A 17,134-nucleotide genomic window follows, 5' to 3' on the forward strand; every position below is an offset into this window, starting at 1 on the left:
GGTTTTTTTTTTCATTTTCACATACCAATATCGACAAATGTAATTAATCAAATTAATATCTAAAGCTATAAACATTATTTGCTGATAACAACACCACGTCCAATGGGGAAATCAAATTCTAGGCGCCAAGACGAAAGACGAATGCGTTATCATTGCACCATCCAACCTCCCGATATAAAAGTTGAATACAAGCCACCCACAATATTCATTAAATACATGCATGTTACCTAATTGATATACATAAATTAATTGTATTCAATCATAGTATTTTTTCTTGCTATTTTCAAATTAAAGTTTATTGGTATTTTCTTGATAAAAGGTTATCATGTCTGAATCATTGCTTGTAAGGTGATTGCAACACAGTTGAGCGCCTCGGGGAACAGGAAGACATAACGATAAATAATGTCATAAATAGTATTGATGAATATCTGTCATACGAGGACTGCTGATATCGTTAGTGTACACAACAGCCTCGAAATTATTTCAGATATACTAAATGAAGAAAAGCTTTTATTGATAAATTCACATATAAGCAAAATTGATACAGATAAGTCGAACAGGGGTGCTTCTTGCTATATGAGTTTATATTACCATTCATCTGACGACTGTGTGTTATACGAGTTTGAATTATCCTTCAACAGGCGAATGTGACAGGTTGCTATATATATAGGAGTCTGCATTATCATTCAACTGATGAATGTGTGCTATATGGATTTGTTTGTTCTTTAAAAGAACGGCTGCTATACGTTGTTTGTATAATTACAACCAACTGCCGAGCAGTGCGAGTTTGTCTTATCCTTCAACAGATGCCTGGGTGTTTTATGAGTTTACATTTTCTCGCATCTCAGACCGGGATATCCCACGTAATACCACTTCCTAGATTTTTCTCTCTCGCACAATCTGTCTAGTACCCTTACTTGCGTTTCCGCGGATTTTTTTGCGCATCGGTGTATTCATCCACTTGTAGGAGTATATATATAGAATATCGGTTCAAAATTTACTACCTGCTTTATATTATCTGTTTTGGGTATTCTATAAATGTTGGTAATATATAGATAAAAAAAAAACTCACATTTTACAGTAAAGAACGTATTTTATCTAAAATTATCATCCCTATCAACAACTGATGACTAGGTGAAACATCTTTAAAATTGACAGCTGGATGTTATAACAGTTGACACAGTTACCATAAACTGACTGATTGACGATATAAGTGTTGCTGTCAACCTTTGATTGCCCGGCAATAAAACAAATGAGATACATTTATGTAACTATACTGCCAACACTGGGATTATTAAAAAGATACACAATGACTACGATAGCAGAGATTAATCCGAAAAACAACTGAGGTGAAAATTGAAATCGTCAGTGGATGTTTATATTGGCGGGCGCACTTTGAAGTTCGCCCAATAAAGGAATGATGACTTCAATATCTGCTGTTAAATATCACCTCACAACATTTTCATTTCAACCGTGATTGACAAAACGAGACTTAAAAACTTCATTTCAAAGATGCTTGATAGAAGTTTCGACTAGATTTTGAGTTTATTTTACTATATACTCCTATTTTGATTTGCATATGTTAAAGCTACTTTAATTCACTAATTCTTAAGAATTAGATAAATTTTAGATCCTTTCCAAATTAATCCAGTTTGTGATATCTTTATTCTGATTTACATACATAAAATGTTATCTCAATTGTCATAAATGCTGAAATGCGAATTTAAATTAAAAACTCACACGAAGAAGATATTAAATCAATTAATTTAATGGAATGATAAAAGGATTCATAAAAAACTAATAGATAAGTCATTTTATTATGATTGTTCCTTAACCTAATACCATGTAAAAAAAAGGATGCGACACGTGGAGGTATCATTTACATATTAATGTTATGTTGATTGGCATGTTCCGGATTAATATTTAACTCAGTCTATCCTATTTAGTTAACTTAAGTCTGATCTGACACTTGACGTTTTGCTTATCCGATAGTTTGAAAAATCAGATGTTGAAATATCATATGACTGTAGTTAATGTAAGTCTTACGTAAGAATAATAAATCAATATTTCTTATGGACAACACAGAGTGTATAATAAGACAGTATATGACGACAAGAGCCTCAGGGATTTTATATACACAAATAACACATGTCAATGATGCTTCATTGTCAGTTACCTGTACGCCACCTTTTTACCTGTAAGAATCGTCTTGATTGATGACAATGACTGTTCTTGCTCACAATCAACCGACCGTGGCAGTTTACTTTCACGTGGCTAGAGACACGGTATGGTCAGCTAAGACAATATGATTACTAGAGTATCATTATGTCTGTTTTGTACTCTAATACAAGTTACCTACTCGGAACTATTTACATCAATGGATTACATATATTCCGCTATTAGAGATGCTAGTCAAATTTCATTGAGACTGGATGATTATATTCAGAACGAAGAAAACAGATTGGCCGCACTGAAACAGTAAGTAAATATTAGATTCAATGGACTTTAACACATTTCTGGTTATAACTAATTAATATGTATTCGTGAATACCTTAAATTATTTCTAAAAGGTAATCTTTCCACAAAGCTCACTTGTGTGATAATTATTATAAATGCACGTGGTGCTGTTCGTTAATATCAAGATATCAAATAGATAAACCACGACAGGTACACCTAGCCCCGAAGCACCGATCTAATAGACATACTTATTGTCTATGTCACGTAATCAAGGTAGTTAACCAAATGCTTCAATATTGTCGACCAATCCATTGTTAATGTTAATGTTTCCTGCCTTCTCTCGTACACTCTCACCTACAACCACACTAGTGCATGTTTTAGATGTCAGAAACCTTTAAAGGATAATATTTTAGCTATGCATTAAAATTTCAATGTAAAATTATTACATCAAAACACGGAAAACTTTAAAATACTAGGGAATTACCATGTATATTTTAATAATATTAACGATGCAAAATTCCTTAAAGACACATGTCCTATTTCTTATAAATCTGAAAGCCTCCTAACTATGATAACTATTATAGAGGGTATGATACTATATTTTGATACCGTGACAAGTTATTCTACATTACCTCACAATGATAATTTTATAGAGAGTATGTTCTGTAACGTTATTACTTTTATAAAACACTCATTATTTAAATTTACTACGGTAACATTAATAAAGAGTTGGCTACTTCCCCACAGTATTGTATCATTAAGATACGATACTTTACGTAACTATGGTAACGTTTAGGTATGATTTATCACCTAAGTTTAGTATCAAATAGGTATGATCTTTCATTTAACTACAGGAACATTTACGTATGATACTTCACTTTAATATGGTAAAATTTACCTATGGTACTTCACCTTGATATAGTAACATTTACATATGATACTTCACCTTACTATGGTAACATTTCTGTATGATACTTAATCTTACTATGGCGATATCTGTATATGATACTTCACCTTACTATGATGCCATTTATGATACTTCACATGACTATGGTAATATCTATTTATGATACTTTACCCTTTAATGGTTACATTTGTGTAGATACTTCACATGACTGTTGTAACATTTATGTTTGATACTTCACCTTTTTATGGTAATGTCTATTTATGATACTTCACCCTTTAATGGTTACAGAATATGCTACCTCATCTCACTTTAATAACTTACATTACTATAGTAATGTTGCAAATTGGGTATTTTCTGGTAACGTTTATAGACAATATTCTATCTTATCATTGTAGCTTTTAAGCAAGTACGTTGATGTCAGGTATACTAGTATTACATCACCTTACCATTTCCCCATTACTACGGTATAATGAGAACAGAAAAAAATCATATTGCGAGAAGTGTTTTCTTTAAAGTAATAATGACTCAGTTTTATCAATCAGTAAACATGTATCTGAAAACAAAATCATCCTGCTACTATAAAATCCGACACCATGTCCAAATATTTGTTCCTTATATAGTGAAAGTGATTATACTGATATACCATTGCCTTTGGTTTTAAAACTTCGCACATATCGTTTGCTGTAGGCTTTTTTTTCTCGGAATATAAATTATACTGTATACAAAGTACATTTGTATCAAAATACTCCCTTGTGGAGCACGTAGTCCACTGTGGCTTCCAACAAGTAAGGGATCTTTCATATTTTATATACACCTCAACATATTTGTTAACCTTACGGGAACTTCAACAAAAACATTTAATGGTATTTTTTTCTTGGCAGGTAATTTACTATTTTCACTTAGGTTTCATATGAGTTAACTTTTATTTGTGTTAAATCTTGTTTGTTCTTTTTTCAAAACAGAACAGGTAAGCGGCCACCATTCAGTCAAATTTATTTTTAAAAACTACAGATGGGACGAAAGACACAGACACATCACCTCTTTATCTGATCAATCAAGTAATAACGGTAGTACGAACAAGCGAATTGTCAAATGTACGAGGCAACCTTCCCCTTTATCAAGACACAAATTACATATATTACATCACTTCATAGAACATGCCGAAGACCCCTTATAACGGACAAAAACACATCCCAAGTTGTTGGATGGAAGACATATAACTATATATATATATACTTATCATGTGTCTTGTAAAAATTCTTTAAACGGAAAAATAGCCATTAGAAATTATGCAGAATACTGAGACTATTAAGATATTCCGGGTTCCTGATAACAAAGTGTGTTCTGTACAAAATGTGTGATTTGCCATCATCTCTTCTATCCCAATAGATATCTGAAGGTATGCTGGTCGTCAGCTACATCATCCATCAATGCACAAGTCTTTATTTAAAATGATATATAAACACAATAAATTTTAGTCTTTTGCCAAATGTATGGTAGCTATCGAATGAAGGTATAGAACTCACCCTAAATAATACATAAGTTCTTAGCTTAAATGATAGGTACATTGTATACACGAAATGAAGGTCGCAAATAAATTACATCACAACTGTGGTTCGTTAATTTGTAGGGTAACACTAAATGTAGGCTCTTTGACTAGGATAGATACAGAGGAACTAATAGAATAGATATCAAAGTGATGTATGTTTACGTTCAAAGCTGACTGAAACAATTTTGGCAGATACCTTTTTACGCGACAAATCCTCCAGCCACCATCAATTTCAGAAATAACGAATAAATGATGGAAATACTACACATATCAGTGTAATAACACTCATTACATGTTTTTGGTCACATCTGACAGAGTTATAATTCACTGACAGATATCAATCGTGATCACATTGCTTCATTTACAAGATGGCGTCAACAAAGACATATGGAGTGATTATGACGGCAATTGAGGTTTTGTATCAATCTAATAAAATTATGCTTTCTTGAAAGTTTGCAAAAGTTATGTGATAAATAGAAACTAACATTCGTTTCCAATTCATATGAGATTTCTGGTGGTCGTCACGAATTTTTCATTTTACCCCGCTGGAGGCTCCGTAAAATGGATTTTTTGAAAGATTTTTCTATACAGTTGCTATGATATGGAAACTGATTTAATATCCTCTATGTGTCGCACGTCGTGTCAGTAACAGTCACGTTTCGTAATAAATTTCCAAAGGGACGTTGATTTCAAGACTGAATTTTCATTGACTGTATTTGCATGTCCCTTGACTGAATCTGAGATAGAAAACCAATGACACCCAGCAAAATTTACTGGTGCAGTTATCTATCACATTAATTAATACATTTATCTTCAGCAGTCTTTACTATTGATCATCTGCAGTGTTATGGTAATTGTAAAAATACACGTTTAAAGTATTTCTGCGATGTTTTTCTTTTTGTTTTTATTTAGTAAATTGTAGAATATATTTTCTTCACTTAATGTGCAGACTAGTGACTTATTTGTTACTTTACACGCAAATAATTGGCATTCATTTCGTGTTCCTTATAAAGGTTCAAACAAGACTGGATGCATTATGGTTGGACATTAGATTACCATATGCTACAAATTATACAAGCGTTTTAAAGAAAATTTGAATAACTTAAAATACATAAATGTATATTTGGCCACGCACGCCGTTTAGTAGGTCCAAACAAATTTACATCGAGTGTGTAAAAATGACACCAGTTGTCAACAAGTTATAAAATTTTAACAATATGTCAAATCTATTGTGTGAACAAAATGTGAATAAAGTAAATATAATTATATGATTAAACGATAAAGAAATGAGTAAATAAAATGTGATGAAGTTTTCTTTGAAGTACGAAGCTACATCGTATTGTGTTTAACCAGAATTGCTGAATTAAGAAATTGTGGAGACCAAGAACCAATTCGAAAGAAATATAAGGGGAAATCGGACGTGGCTTTGAATAATCATATCAGTTTGTAGGGTTTCACACAAAATATCATCATTTTTTGTAATCAAAACTTTTATATTTTTCCCATCGGTAAAAGTATGTTTTGTGATGGATGTGACATCTCTGTTAGCAAATTGACCTCAAATTTAATTTATTCGTGCCTTTGTGGTTTTTAAAAATTATAATTCATCTTCAAAATGAATCACTAAGTGAGATTGTCTTTCTTTTTAAATCTTAAAATAAGGTACAAACAATGAATCAAATTGTAACGCTGTTAAACGGCACTCTAGGAATCGTTCGTGATGCTAGGAGCCCGAAATGTTGGAAGGCGACAGAGAAAAATCAAATTAAACTGAAACCAATATCAAGATATAGATATATGAAGAACAACTGTTTTAAATGAGAGCAAGAATGGGCTCAGTAATTAATATAGCTAACTACTACTTTAATTAAATGTCACATTGTAAATAGGTGATACGGTTCCATTTAAACTTTTTTTTACACACAAACGACATCTTCTAATGTAACAGCATCAACTGACAATATTGTCTTGTATTTCAGTTGATATACATAATGGTTAATTCTACATTTCATGCTGTATGTGTTTGTTAGAATAATGGATAACAGGCAAAATGATCAATTATAATATTTTTGAAACGTTTAGGTAGGAACGACTGGGACAAAACAGTTGGAATGATATTGTCATGTCACACTTGAAAGATATTGCCATGTCGGTGATTTTTGATGTTCAAGCTTGTCTGTTTAATTAATGATAAACTAAATTCAAAGCAACAATACATTGATATACAGGGTAACAATGTCAATTCGGTAAAGTTAGATTTTCATTGACCTTATTTTCTTATCGTTCTCCTATTAAAATTATTTCTATAAAGAATATTCTTCCTTGTTTTATTATTCATCATGATAGACATCACCAAACTACATCCGAAGCAGTGGCTCGTCATTGATTCAAATCGGAACATCGGCCACATTCCACTAGCAAAGCAATACACAAAGTAACGCGAATACCTATATAACAAGGTGACATGTATTGGCTATACATGTTTATGTGTAGGAGCTGTCAAAGCTTACCTAAACATCCACAACCGCAATGCCTTCGTCGTTTAGAAGCGTTAGACACAAAACTGAAATAGCAATTTTCTACCAACACAAAATGTTGATGCCTCTTTGGATAGCAACATGTATAAAGCAGTATCCGCTGTAAACAGTTAACCAGACTTATGAGTGTTATGTGTTATGAGATATTTCTTTAACTTATAAAATAGTTTTAACTAGTTTTATACAAAAAGTAACTGCAGTTTCAAAAGTGATGAGTTGTTCCAGTAGAAAGCAGTAAAGACATCCGTTAAGAATGTTGAATGCAGTTGACGTGTTCATTGTTATATATGAGTTAATCCTCTGATGTGAGTAAGTAGGTAGAGACGTTGTATGACAGGACATATTTTAGTCTACAAGGTCAAATATGAAATGGGTCATATTGTAAGTAACATAGACTAAAACTGTATTCCTTACAACCTGAATAAATACATTCGTCCATACTTAATCATTTTGCTTACCTTTAAAGGTACATCTGACTAAGTTATAATATATGTTTTGTTATTACACTTAATAAACAAGTTCATGTAATGTTGTCAACAAACAATATTGATTATTACCCCAATACACTTCATATCTTGGCAGGATCAATTATAAAAACTATTCAAATATACACCCTTGTTGCCTTTTAAATCCTGTTTTCCTTTCAGTACAACCATTTTTCTTATATTGAATCCGTTCCTCTGACGCTTCGGACTGTCACTATATTACATACAATAACATTAATAATTCTGTCACCTTACTTGATCTTGTCATACGTCCACGATGTTTATGTACATGACTTACACACCTGATTTCTAGAAGGAACACAACCTTTATTTATTCTGAAGTGATAAAAACATGCAGGAACTCCCTGATTTAAATCAACTGAATACAAATGTCTTGTATGTGTTTTCCATTAATACATGTTTAATTGTTTACTGTGCAGATATGCTGATAAACTAACAAACCTGCAGAACGATTTACTGAATGATGATCATGGGTGGGCTGGAAATCCTATCAGTGTGTACAAGTTCACCAAAGTTTACACTGACGAGTGGGACGAGACTTTCGCTACCTATCAGCAGGATAGTCAACATGAAGGTTAGAAATGGAAAAGTACCATAGAAAGCATCATAAACATCAGTAATCAATACTAATGGAAATATTTATCTTCTTAAAGTACAATAAAAGTAAGTTCAACTTGTGAAAGCAATCTGATTATTTTCCGTTGTAGAACCTTTCAGGTTCATGAATATTTTCCCATTCTAATAAAGTTCTATTGAAAAGTTATTTAAATCATACATTTAAAAATGTGTTATGTTAATTTTTTTCAACTTATCCCTAAAAGTACTAGAGGAGATTTTGAGCATTAAGAAGATCTACATGCCAGGTCGAGAGGACATGAATGGGGTAACTGATGGCCTGGCTCGCCTACTCAATACATACCAAATATCGGCCAGTGAAATCGCCAATGGTACTATAAACGGTATTTACACAGGCGAGCTAACAGGTCAGTTGGAGAATATTTCAGAATACAAATATAGTAGTAATTGATGACTAATTGACAAAGCATGTTAGTTTTCAGAGGTTTGTGGCAATGTGCATGAAACGTTTCAATTAATTGGAATCGGGGTACGTGTCTTTTTCTCCACAAACGTGTTATTGACAAAGACATAACAATATACACATGGATGTTCTCACGTAGAAAGGGTCTCTTTTCACACACATCATTAACACCATTATTTTCATCGGCAAACAGACTTTTCAAAATTTGTGTCAACCGCCTTTTTCAATTTTTCTCAGTCTCCTCCTAGGTTTCAGCAACCTGGATTCATTTCATCACAGACGAGTCCATTTCTTGTTAATTTGTTATAATGATTTTTCTTCTCTTATAGATCAAATACTTGATAGATTTCTGGTGTATTTACACGGACGCTTCTTTTTTTTTATCTTTATTGATTATTCAAAGCTTACTGGTTAACTCTGTTGGCAAATTTACGAGCTGTCGGTAGCTATTATAGGCACAATCATTTAGGTTGCTCCATAAAAAGAAAGCGACATATTAATGTGTTTGAAATTGATTTAAATCAGGTGTTCGTATATGAAGGTTCATCTCTGTTAATGCAGCAGATTCGATTTTAGAAACAGTATAGAAGCTCATAACACTGAATAAAAAAAGTATAATTTTGTCGCTAGATCATCTCCCGTTTCTTCAATCTGTGTTATCATCGTACAATAAAGAATTGTCTAGTTTTTAAGGACATAGTTACTCGTTTTGAAATATTTTGAATTAAAGACATATTGAATGAGATAGAATTTCAGTGAATGTATAAACAGCACAGACAGGTGAATGGCACATTCAAAACAAAATTAGAATTAGATTTATTCGAGTCACAAGTAATGAATTAAATTTAATCATACAGATGCTTCATCTTACTAGGACTCGCAAGTAATGCTACATGTACACTGTTGAAAACCATGAGGCTACTGAGGAAAAACAAACCGAACAAATATAAAACACAACATGGGGAGGTGAACTATCATCTTAATTCGATAAATTTCATAAGTTCTGTCATTGAACAAGACCACTATTCAAATGAATGAAACGTGAAATACAACTTACTACAATCACCTGCAATGTCGATGATTGTATAAAAGGCACACAAGTGTAGTCTTTCGCCACAAATCCAATGCTTTATTGGTAATAATACATTCAATTTGATTTTTTGATATGTGTGATACTAAATTAATATTTCGTTTTTTCCTTGGGGCATCATTTACCGATATTTTTCTTATACTAAAACATATACAACTGCATTGTTTTATCTACTTAACAAGTATGAAGGAGATCGTTACAAACTTTTGTTAATTAAGCTTAAGATTTGTTCATGTTAACTAAATTGTATTCTTCAGCGTTCGAATGCAACAGCATAGCACAGGATTTTCACACAAGAGATTTCTCGCAGCTCGCATTGGAATGGTATGACGTGGCCCTTGCAAAGGTTCAGAAAGAAGTCAGTGACATGGTCCCTGTCTCCTGTCATAAAAAGACGTGTGAAGTGTGGACAGAAAATCATGCCGCAACATCAATAAAAAATATCAAAAGTTCAAGAGATCTAGCTGTTGAATTAGTAAGTACATTTCATAAATGTACATAGAATGCTAGAGGGTTTAGGATTACCTGTAAGTTATAGCCGTCAACTCCATGGGTGAGAGTCCATGCTGAGCATTGACTTTTGTGTTACTTTAACAAATTTTAATCGTTGATAGAAACAGTTATTTCGTTTATTGTAACTAACATTGATACATAATTGATGTATCTATATCCATATATGAGTGTTTGTTGCATGCATTCCATGCATTCTTGTTTCGTACAGCAACGAGAAAAAGCTCCGATGTGTCTGACTCGTTTTGCATGTCCATTACCACATAAAGTATATGAGTACTTTTCTAATCTGTTTTATTATTATTAATTTCAGCTTGAAAAACAAATGCGAAATTTTACAATAGACTTGGAAGCTCTTGCTGAAGAACGTAAGTCATCGATTGATCTTACACTAGAAACAATAACACTATTACAAGAACATTTTACCTTTAAGAAACGGTAAACGAGAAACTGATCGCTATGGCATTTGTTGATATTCAATTTAGTGGAAACCTGTATATCAAACCTAATCAAATGGTGATGCCTGTTTTGTTGCATATTTACAAAGAAATGGAAACGAGTCAAAATTTTCGTGATTTTCTTTCAAAATGATCCACTGAAATTTGAATTTCGCTATCTGGATGTAGAGGACATCTAACACACACGTTTCTCATTATTTTAAAACGAAAACGTTAATATAATGGACTATCCTCGCAAAAACAGCCGACTGTACGGTACTTTCCAAGAATCAACAGCAATAAGCATATAGAAAATGAATCTATTTAACAGACATTGTATATGTAGATCAGTAAAGAATGTGAGAATTTGAGATCCCGTTATGTGTTTATTTGACATCATTTTGTTTATTTTTGTATACATTTTTTAGCTTCTTCATCGATTAAATTATAATTTTACAGAGGGAGAAAATGAAGAACTTAAACAAGGTTTAAAGGATGAGATCATGGCTATGCATTATGATGGTAGCATAAAGTTTTATGGAAGGGAACTTATTCGAAACGTGCACACAAAACGATCATATGAACAACTGTGCCGAGGAGCTGTCAAGGTAGGTTAATGCGATAGTAATTTTAACTTGTGATGAATCTCTGTCATGTAATATACAGTACCGATCATGGTCAAATTTTTTTAGTATCTTAATAATGTGTCAATCGGTCATCTACTCTTAGCATTATTAACGTATTGCCTGATTGAGAAAATGATCTTCATAATTCTTTAAAAAAATATTTATGATGGCAAAATTGCTCTTGTTATTAAGTTGGGTTTCATTTTACAATGTCTTTCTTCAATGCAATCTTGTGTAATGTTCTGCAAAGTACATATGATCAAAAGGCCTATTTACCAGATCCTTTCTAGGTCATTGTGAAAAAAAATCGTGCCATATCAACCATTTATACCTGACTGATTTCCTTATACGGCATTCCAGGATAAACTGACAGATCCATCATTGGTATGTTCCTACTTCAACAACGACAACCATCCATTGCTGTTGATTCAGCCAGCTAAAATAGAGTTCCTGAGCTGGTCACCTTACATTGTAATGTACCACGATGTCATTACGGATTCGGAAGCCAAGACTCTGCAGAACCTTACCTTCAACTATGTAAGTGCTGCAACATGTGTAAACACTTTACATAGTATTATCAAAATGTAAATCATTCTTTATAGTTAGATAGTTCTAATCTATCGTTTTACTATACTTCTATTCAGCCAACAAATCATTAATAAGGGGGAAAAAGAGGGAGGGGGATCAAATATGAAAGAGTTAACGAATTCTTCATAAGGTATTCATTGACTGATTGAACTGCTGCATGTCTCTAGTCTTGGTAAATGAGAAGTTCTTTCTGTTTTAGCTTGAGCGCTCACAGGGAATTCCTAGCAAACCAAATTCTGATGATGACGGTATGGAAATGGATTCAAGAATAAGCCGATAGTAAGTACGGATCATCCTTGTACAAGAAGTTATTGTTGTAGTATAACACTCTGTCTCTAGAAAAACTACCAGGATATTCCACAATGCATTTTGATGCAACTTTGTAGTCGGAACAAATTTTAGTATTATGTTTTTTTTTAACTGGCAACTTATAAACAGTAGGTAGAACATATTTCAACGTGTGTTCAGTGACCAATAGAGTACGAAGGAAAATTTACCATTCGTATTGAAAGTGAGAACAGCTGTTCAGGTGTGAATATGGGAGAATAAGCAATACCGATTTTGTAGGTACAAGTACAATTTTATTAATAAAACCAAGTTCGTCTGTACAATCAAAGCATAACTCTGAATTAAGGAAGCATTAAGTTACAGGGTATAACATCTGCGTAGAAATGAGATAATTCAGCATTACTGGTCTAAGAGGACGAAACAGTCGTATGATGCAGTTTACTTCAGTGTTTAGTTCTAATTTATCTAACTCTGATATTGTGTTGAAACGTGCGATTCACTTGTACGTCTTTTGTACAATCTTACTGATTACACGAGATAACATCCACTGTTCTTGTCGTTGACAGCCATTACGTGGATGATGGTAACTCCATGGTGGAAAGGCTTAACGAACGGATAAAGGCAATTACGAGACTTAAACCTGTCTATCCTTCCGCCGAGGTCCTGCAGGTTAGAAAACCTCCACTCTGAAATATATCCTGTAACTGAGCTAGATGTCATGTTACTTTATCATGTTTAACCGAATTTGAAATATTATGCAGAGGATAGTTCGATTGTTCGAAGAAACTACGTTTGTTTGTTTGTTTGTTTTTATTTAATATTCCAAAATGACTGTCTTTTAAGTACTTTGTCATCCTCGATACTCCAATGGTTACAATTCCGTTCACTCTCTGCAACCCTGGAATAGTTCAGCGCAAAATTGAAGGCTCTGTGTGCGACACCTTGTGGATAAGACGAAAAACCTAATATGATCCTTTTTCATTTCGGAATATTTTATTGTCATGATTTTACTGACAAAAGGAATTGTAAAAGCAAACAGATCATTTGATGTACATCAAACGAACATCGAGGTTGCGTAACAGTATGTTGTACTTTCTTTGAAGTTGGGAATCGCTCAGTTGTTATTTTCAAAGGATCGTATCGTTCTTTGATCGGTTCGTTTTTTCCCACCTAAAACTCGCTCTAGACAATTCAATCGTCTTACTTGTAGCTTCAATTTTGCCATGAACTGTGCCAAGGTGGAAGAGAGTGGCACTGAGCGTAACCCCTGGAGTATCGATGATGATACTTTGCATGGAAATTATTGCCGTCGATGATTACAAAGGTTTTAAAGTATAAAGTTCATAATGTTGGAACACTGTATTGTATAAAGTTATAAGTTAAATTTGACTATTTTGCCCGGAAAACAGGTTGTCGGTGGATTTAGGAATATATCGTAGATCAGTAGATGTGTTATAGAACCTCTGTCTGGCATGAAATAATATCTCTTTTGTTTCATAGGTTGGAAATTATGGAATGGGAGGGCAGTACGAACCCCATTATGATTGGTTCGGTAAAGACGTAAGTAGAGTTAAAAAACACATTAAAGTCCAGTTATTTTAGCAATAGATGTATTGAAAATGAATGAGTAAATCACGTAATAAAGAAAAGATATTCTATGCTTTTTATTGAGTATTACGAGTTGAATTAATTAGATAATAACCAAACTGGGCTTTATCAGTGAAGAAAACAAATGGCAGGATTCGCGTTATATCGGAGCGATTTTATGTACTTCGTTGTTCACGCCTGCTAAAGCACTTATACTACATTGTAAATGAAATCATTGATACTTCTAATATTTCAGCAAGTACAAATTTTGACGGAACATAAAACCAACCGACTGGCTACGATGTTGTTTTATGTAAGTACAAACAAAGACATAAGTATAATGACGAATTCACGAGAACTACAGATATGTATTATAAAATGGTAAAACGTGGAAGATAAGTAAATAGACAAGAAGTTAGAGAGGTAGAATATCATCCTAAAATATCAGTATATCCTGAGGAATCATCAACAAGGTTTCATCTAAGAAATAAACATTTTTTCTCTCCGTCATGAGTCTTAAAATTATGTTATTATTTTGTTAAAATTGAGTATGCAACATCCGAAGTAAGAGTCGGTATGTAAAAGGTATGATATGCGTTCAATACATATATATATATGTGTGTGTGGGTGTGTGTGTGTGTGTGTGTGTGTGCAATAAAGTTTGATCAATAATTTACAGTGATTAATAAGCTAGATATCTAAAATCGACATTTCTTCAACTTTTGTGTTTCATCAATTTTAGTTAAGTGACGTACGAGCTGGAGGTGCCACAGTGTTTCCTCTAATCGATGTACATATACCTGTCCGGAAGGTAAGTTGTTGCCCGATGCGGTTTTTTAATTTATCTCTTTATTAGTTATTCACGTATCATGAACATCTGTTACCAATGAGATTAAGAGGTACTTTCTTGTAATTCTGTCAGAATTGCTATGCCATGTGAATTGAAAACTGACACAACACTTAGGCAATTGACACTATTGATTTTACTGTTTGAACCAAGATTTCATTCTAAGAAAATAAAAAGTTTTTATCATTAAATACGACCGTGTGTGTACGATTAGCATCTTTTTCTCGAACTCTTATTATGAATCATTAGTTTTAAACTTAAGATACATTTGACATGAGAAAAAGTAAGCTGCTTCGCTTCACTGGTATAAGATTCAATAAGACAACTAATGTTTCGAAAATATCATATTTTAAGGGATCTGCGGCATTCTGGCTCAACCTCGACCACGACTTAGAAGGAATAGAAAACACACTTCATGCTGGATGTCCGGTTCTGATTGGTTCAAAATGGATTGCCAACAAATGGATTCATACTCACGATCAGGATGTTCAATGTTTTAAAACAGACTCAAATGTAGAAAAAAATAAGTCGTGAGCAATATCAATATTTTTCTCCTGCATGACGACGAATACAGCTGTAATAGTTAGTACAATAGGTGTACTGCTTCCTACGTTTCGAGCATTACATATCGTTATCATTTTCCGAGGCAACACAATAACAATACATCTGGGACCGCTGCAGCCACATCATTACGTGATTAACATGTTGTATCTTGAAACCAGAAGCAACTGTTGTCACATCATACGTCTCATTTTAAAACTATCTCTTTCTGTAGCGCACCGTATTATAACAGATACTCGCAGCGTCAATAAATTGGCGCACACCATTTTTAACAGAATGTACGAAAGCAGTAATCAACACGATCATAACTGACACTGTTCTCGTTCAGCTATTAGATAATGGTTTAAAGAGAACAGGTAATTTGGTATGTATTTGTACTAGAATGCTAAATAAGATTAGGATATATTCACTGTAAAGTGTGCTTGTGTGAATGATTCCTAGAAGAAATTTGTGAAGATGTATGCATGCTTTTGTAAGAACCCGGCAATTAAATTGTTATTAAAAACTTTCGGTTTTCGGGATTTTTTTTTTAATGTGGTGCTGTGGAGTTTTCAATTCCTCCATTAACCTTGATGTAGATCTCTAACTTCTCTACAAAGTGAGATCAGTGGATAATTATCGGTCAATATGAATCAATCTTTCAACAGTCGATATGTGCTAACAAATGTTTTAACAAATATTTCAATCTTTATAAAAAGTAAACGATACACTGAAGCAATTGAAACAGAACGAATAAATTTACCTGTAAAAGATGAATGACTATAAGTTTGTAGCTGGTTTTACAACCCTCTTTATTCATCCGTATTTAGATCTGTACTGTGAAATTGATTGTAATGAATAGTCTTGTTTAAACATGAAAGATTTACAATTTGGCCTTGACCTCTCATTACTATTAGTCATTGTCGAATGATTTCTATTACCAGTTCGTTCTCTAATATTATAACAAGAAATCCCTAAAGAATATATTTTTCAGTTCACTAGAAGTTGGATTTTCAATAAATTCATCATTTCGTAGCATCCTCATAGAAAAGAATAAATCTCGGCTATTATAGTTTTGTGATCAGTTCCAAAATGTACAAAGCACAAATATACTAAGGCCCAAAGGGAAACGAAATATATCACATATAACATATGATATGTGAATTTTGTTAATGAGCCATCATGTACTTGTTAAAAATCCAGTTTTTCTTCTTGTCAGCCATTGTTTTAATACAATCAGTCCGAAAATGTACAAATATTTACCAAGGGATGCCTATTAATGAAATATCTGAATGACATACACAAATACTGTACTTCTCATGAAATAGAACTAGTAAAGGTGACTACATATCAGCCATTTTTTTCTTTGAATGGTCTCCAAATCAGAAATGGACAAAGGGAGATCAAAGGAAACCCATTATAAGGATTGAGATTTATCCAAAATAAAGTTTTCAAGAAATAACCATGACTACCTAAAGATGTTTAATCAAAGATGGCTGCCAGTTTTTTTTTTTTTGTTTATTTTTGTTTTTTTTAAGAAAAGCCCCAGAATTAACCATGCACAATTAATGAGAAACTTTGTTGTAAAAAAGTTTATGCAACTCTTTGAAAATACTACCATCATTT

General features: G+C 33.0%; 1 pseudogene; it reads left to right on the top strand.

Moving 5' to 3' along the window:
• The first annotated feature begins 2,287 nt into the window (after positions 1-2,287).
• Positions 2,288-15,502, top strand: LOC132543965 (prolyl 4-hydroxylase subunit alpha-1-like; annotated as a pseudogene).
• Positions 15,503-17,134: the final 1,632 nt, after the last annotated feature.

Source organism: Ylistrum balloti, unplaced genomic scaffold (genome assembly GCF_031769215.1).
Source record: "Ylistrum balloti isolate Yb309-2 unplaced genomic scaffold, AGI_CSIRO_Ybal_v1 Utg369772, whole genome shotgun sequence".
NCBI lineage: Eukaryota > Metazoa > Mollusca > Bivalvia > Pectinida > Pectinidae > Ylistrum > Ylistrum balloti.